We start from the raw sequence: 6,391 nt of genomic DNA, 5'->3' as shown, positions 1-6,391 counted from the left end.
TTTTTTTTGAGACGGAGTCTCGCTCTGTCGCCCAGGCTGGAGTGCAGTGGCCGGATCTCAGCTCACTGCAAGCTCCGCCTCCCGGGTTTACGCCATTCTCCTGCCTCAGCCTCCCAAGTAGCTGGGACTACAGGCACCCGCCAACTCGCCCGGCTAGTTTTTTGTATTTTTTAGTAGAGACGGGGTTTCGCCGTGTTAGCCAGGATGGTCTCGATCTCCTGACCTCGCGATCCACCCGTCTCGGCCTCCCAAAGTGCTGGGATTACAGGCTTGAGCCACCGCGCCCGGCCCATAATTATTAATACTTAACTTTTTTTTTTGAGACGGAGTCTCGCTCTGTCGCCCAGGCTGGAGTGCAGTGGCCGGATCTCAGCTCACTGCAAGCTCCGCCTCCCGGGTTTACGCCATTCTCCTGCCTCAGCCTCCCAAGTAGCTGGGACTACAGGCACCCGCCAACTCGCCCGGCTAGTTTTTTGTATTTTTTAGTAGAGACGGGGTTTCGCCGTGTTAGCCAGGATGGTCTCGATCTCCTGACCTCGCGATCCACCCGTCTCGGCCTCCCAAAGTGCTGGGATTACAGGCTTGAGCCACCGCGCCCGGCCTATTACTAGTATTATTACTATTTTTGAGACAGGGTCTCACTCAGTTACCTAGGCTGCATTGCAGTGGTGCGATCTCAGCCTGCTCACACTGCAGGCTCCACCTCCTAGGTTCAAGCAATTCTCCTGCCTCAGCCTCCCAAGTAGCTGGGATTACAGGAATGTGTCACCACGCCCAGCTAATTTTTGTATGTTTAGTACAGACAGGGTTTTGCCATGTTGCCCAGGCTGGTCTCAAACTCCTGGCTTCAGGCAGTCTGCCTGCCTTGGCCTGCCAAAGTGCTACTGCTAAGATTACAGGCATGAGCCACCGCACCTGACCAGGACAAATTTTTTTAAAAACACAAACTACCAAAGTTTTCTGAAAAAGAAATAGAAAGCCAGGCATGGTGGCTCACACCTGTGATCCAAGCACTTTGGGAGGCTGGGGCACGCAGATCACCTGAGGTCAGGAGTTTGAGGTCAGCCTGGCCAATATGGTGAAACCCTGTCTCTACTACATATACAAAAATTAGTCGAGTGTGGCAGTACACACCTGTAATTCCAGCTACTCAGGAGCCTGAAGCAGGAGAATCACTTGAACCCGGGTGGTGGAGATTGCAGTGAGCCAAGATCGTGCCACTGCATGCCAGCCTGGGCTACAGAGCCAGACTCCATCTCAAAAAAAAAAAAAGAAAGAAAGAAATAGAAGTGCACGCCTTTAGTCCCAGCTACTTGGGAGGCTTGAGGAAGAGGATCACTTGGAGCCAGGAGTTCAAGGCTGCACTGCACTATGATCATGCTTGTGAATAGCCACTGCATTCTAGCCAGGGCAACATAACCTGACCCCATCTTAAAAAAACAAAAATAAAAAATAGAAAATCTCGATAGCCCTATATTTATTAAAGAGATTGAATTTGTAGCTTAAAAGTTTCCCACAACAAGATTTCCAGGCCTTGATTACTTCCCTGGTGAATTCTACTGAGTGTTTAAGGATGAAATTGGCTGGGCACAGTGGCTCACGCCTATAATCCCAGCACTCTGAGAGGCTGAGGCAGGCAGATCACCTGAGGTCAGGAGTTTGAGAATAGCCTGGCCAACGTGGCAAAACCCTGTCTCTACTAAAAATACAAAAATTAGCTGGGCGTGGTGGCGGGCGCCTGTAATCTCAGCTACTTGGGAGGCTAAGGCAGGAGAATTGCTTGAACCTGAGAGGTAGAGTTTGCAGTGAGCTGAGATCATGCCATTTGCGCCACTGCACTCCAGCCTGGGCAACAGAGTGAGACTCTGTCTCAAAAAAAAAAAAAAAAAAAAAAAAAAAAAAAAAAAAAAAAAATTATACACACAAATGTTTCGAGAAAATAGAAGAAGAGGGAGCACTGCCCAACTCATTCTGTGAAGCCAGAATTACCTTGATAACCAAATCCAGACAAAGACCTTAGAGGAAAAGAAAACTACAGGCCAGTATTCCTTATGAACATTGATGCAAAAATGTTTAATAAGATGTTAGCAAATTGAACCTAGTAAACACAAAAAGATTAATAAATTTTGTGCAAGTGTGTTTATCCTAGGAATGCAAGGTTGGTTTGGCAATTGAGAACCATAGTATTTCACCATATCAACAGATCAAAAAAACAAAACGTGATTAGATCAATTTATGTAGAAAAGGCTAACAAAATTCAACTTCCCTTCATGATTAAAACAACAACAAAAACTCACAGCAAAGTAGAAATAGGAAATAGTATGGAATTTCTTTAGCCTGAGAAAATCGACAGTTAATATCATCCTTGATGAAAGGCTGAATGCTTTCCCTCTAAGACTGTGGACGACAAAGATATCCACTCTCTCCAGTTTGATCCAACATTGTATTGAAAGTTCTAGCAATGCATTAAGGCAAGTAAAAGAAATGAAAGCCATGTAGATTTAAAAAGAAGAAATAAAACTTCCTTTTTTCATAGGTGATGTGTCCATCTGTGTATAAGACCCCAAGAATCTATTAAAAAAAAAAACACTAGAATAAGTGAGTTCACCAAGTTCACAGGACGTAAAACAACATATATAAATGAAGAGTTTTCCTGTATTCTAGTAATGAACAATTGAAAATTAAAATTCAAAACACTGAGGCTAGTATACAAATCTTCATTGTTTTCTTTATGCTTACAGTAAATTGAATTTTAAAAGATATTATTTGCAGTAGCCTCAAAAACATGAAATTCTTAGGGATACATCAAACAAAATAAATGTAGGATTTGTATGCGTAGAATTCCTAAATATTATTGAATTTAAGGAAAATTTAAATGGAAAGAGATACCAATGTTTGTGGATCAGAAGACTCAGTATTGTTAAGCTATCCATTCTTTCCAAATTGATCCATAGATTCAGCGGGGTCCCAATCAGAATCCCAGCAGGATCTTTGTAAAAACTTCTAAGTTGATTCTAAAATTTATATGGAAAAGCAAAGGACCTAAGGTAATCAAAACAACTTTGAAAACGAATAAAGTTGGAGGCCCCACACTGGTTTCAGGACTTAACTATAAAGTACAGAAATCAAGGCAATGTTGTATTGGTATAAGAACAGGTATATAGATCAAAGGAACATGATAGATAACCTAGAAATAGATCCAATCATAAATGGTCAGCTGATTTTTGACAAAAATGCCGACATAAAATTCAGTGGAGAGAAGAATAGCCTTTTCAATATATAGAGTTGTTACAATTGGACATTCAAATGCAAAACAAAACAAAAAGGTGAGCCTGAGGCCTACTCAAAAATAAACTGGGAAAGTAAGATCTTAGATGTATGCATAAGAGGAATAATGATAAAGAACTAGAAGAATATTTTTGTGATCTTGGTGTAGGCAGTGTTTTCAAATGGAACACAAAAAGCGCCAACCATAAAAGAAAAATAAATTGCACTTTATCAAAATTAAAGACTTCTGTTCTTCAAGATACTCTTAAGAAAAATGACAAGTCACATGCTGGGAGAAAATATTTATAAAACATATATTTGAGAAAAAAAACTTTGTATCCACAACATATAAAGACCTCTTACGAAAAAATGACAACCTTATTAATAAATGAACAAAAGATTTGAACAGATAAATCACCAAAGACAGTTGGCAAATAAGCACATGAGAAGTGTTCGTCGTTAGACATTAGGGAAGTACAAATTAGAAATCACAATGAAAAGCCACCGTAGACCTAACTGGAATGGCTAAAAAATATTTTTAATGATAGTAAAGTGCTGGTAAGGCTGCAAAGCAACTGGAATTTATACTTATTGGTGTGAATGAAAACTTTAGAAAAGTTTGGTAGTTTCTTGGAAAGTTAAACATTCACTTGCCGTATGACTCGGCAATTCTCCTATTTACCCACAAGATTACCCAAGTGTTCATAAGATCCCTGTTCATAATGCCAAAAATTGGAAGCAGCCCAGATGACTGCATACATCCATACAGTAGAATACTACTCAGCAATCAAAAGGAAAGAACTGATACTTGAAGCAGTGTGGATGGATCGCAAAAGCAACATGCTAAGTGAAAGAGACCAGATGCAAAAGACTATATGCTATATGATTTCTGTTTCTGGAAAAGACAAAACTATGGGGACAGAAATCAGATCAGTGCTTGCCAAATTATGCCACTCCGCTCGTCATAATGCCTGTGGATCACTTGATAAAACCCAAACTTCTTAGTGTAACCGATTCAAGGCCCTAGATAATTTGACTTCAATCCAACCTCTGTACTTTCAACTCTTTGTACTGCTTCCCTGAGCAAGCAGAGACAGTTCACAGTTCTCACAGCATACCTTGTCATGCCTCTGCTAGTGGTATTTTCGCATTCTGCAATGCCTTTCCTTCTCAGGAATTTTGCTCGATCCTTCAAAGCTCATCTTACATCTTACTACCAATTTGTAGTGTTTTTGATCCTTCAGTCTCCTCCTTCCTCCCTGCCTTTGCAGTGTATGTATTTCTGCCACAGTACTTATTCATTCTTTTGTGTTAGAATTGGTTATTTACATATTTACGATCCATTCTCAAGAGCAGAAATCTTACCTGTATTCCTGACAGGACTGGTACAGTATGTGCTCAATAAAAGGGCTATAGGGCCAGGTGCAGTGGCGTATGCCTGTAATCCCAGCATTTTGGGAAGCCAAGGCGGGAGAATTGCCTGAGCCCAGTAGTTTGAGACCAGCCTAGGCAACAAAGTGAGACTCCCAAAGTGAGAACCAAGCATGGTAGCACATACCTATAGCTATAACTGCTCAGGAAGCTGAGGTGGGAGGATTTGCTTGAGCCCAGAAGGTGAAGGCTGCAGGGAGCCATGATCTCGCCACTGCACTCCAGGTTGGGAGACAGAGCCAGACCCTGTCTCAAAAAAAGTCCATGAAATTCAGCTCCATACCCTTTCTTTCTCTTAAAACAAACAACAACAACAAAAAACCCCACACACTGTGTTGTGTGATAATCATGCTACACAAGAGTATATAAAATGTATATGAAGAATTTAAACATAGCTTTTAAAAATTTACCCACTACTTAGCTTAAGAAATACAACATCACAAATATCTTTGAGCCTTCTGTGCATGCCTCTCAAATCATATGGCCTTCCCTAGTGGTGATCTTTGAGAGATTACAACTATCTAAAATTTTATATTAATGATTTCCTTTGTAGTTTCAGCACATATTTGTATGTCTGAATAATATTCTTTAGTTTTACCTGTTTTCAAAATTTTGTTTAAATGAAATCATATCATATGTATTATTCTCACTTGTTTTTTTCCCTTCAACATTATGTTTTGTATATAAACCCATGTTGTGTGAAGTTATAGTTCATTAGTTTCCAGTGTTTTATAGGATTTCATTGTACACGTGATTGATACTTTCTTTACATGTTACCATTAATGAGCATTTGGGCTATTTACATTTGGAATCTATTGTGAACAGTGCTGCTGTGTACATGCTTGCAGATATCTCCTGGAGGACATGTGCAAAAGTATATAACTAGAAGTAGAATTGCTGGGTTGGAGGGTATATGTGTGTTTAGGTTTAACCTGTAATGCTCTAGTGTTGTCTAAAGTAGCAACACCGGTGTACACTCTGACATCTAAAGGGGTTTCTTGCTCCATTCCGTATCAGTGCTTGGCATTGTCAAAGTTAATTTTCACCAATCTAGTGGGTATGAAATGGTATCTCCTGGTTTTAATTTTCATTTCCCTGATAATGTAGAATGCTCATCTTTTTATATGTTTATTGCCATTTATGTTTCATCTGGTACCTCTTTTTGCCTTTAGTGAGTCCAGTTGTGTCAACACCATCTAATCATTAGGTCTTGATTTCCCCACTGATCTGCCAGCTTTGTCATGAATTAAGTTTTCATATGTGTGCAGAAGAATAGATCACCCTCTGCTCTAAGCTTCTGGTCTGTTTGTCCATTTTGGGGCAATACCATACCATATTTATAAGTCTTGATATCTCTGCGCCCTTTTTTCCCCTTCCTATACCTTGAACTTGAACTTATCAGTGACACCCATTGGTGCCCTTTTTTTTTTTTTTAGTTCCTGTAGAGGAATGGTCTGATTACTGGGCCAGCTTTCTTTTTTTTTTTTTAATTTACAAATTGTAAAGTTCAGTTACTTACCCACTTATCCCCTCTTCAAAAACAAAACAAAACATTTTATTTGACATTTACAGTATTTTTAGCCTTTTGACATATCCTGCGCATGTATCATTATTCTGAAATAAAATCAAAGTAAAATACTTAAATACTATTTTTTATTCTTTTCCTTAATCCCATTCTTTTTTTTTTTTTTTT

The 6,391-nt window shown here is 39.6% G+C and overlaps 1 protein-coding gene across 1 annotated transcript in view; it reads left to right on the top strand.

Annotated features, from left to right (window-relative positions):
- The window catches only part of ACBD6 (acyl-CoA binding domain containing 6), a 225,194-nt gene that overhangs the window by 217,753 nt on the left and 1,050 nt on the right, over positions 1-6,391 (top strand). The gene's annotated exons all lie outside the window — the stretch shown is intronic.

This window comes from Rhinopithecus bieti, unplaced genomic scaffold, assembly GCF_001698545.2.
Source record: "Rhinopithecus bieti isolate Rb0 unplaced genomic scaffold, ASM169854v2 scaffold_15676, whole genome shotgun sequence".
In the NCBI taxonomy this organism is placed as follows: domain Eukaryota; kingdom Metazoa; phylum Chordata; class Mammalia; order Primates; family Cercopithecidae; genus Rhinopithecus; species Rhinopithecus bieti.
The sequence above is the reverse complement of the archived record's forward strand: the minus strand, read 5'-3'. Positions and strand labels throughout refer to the sequence as shown.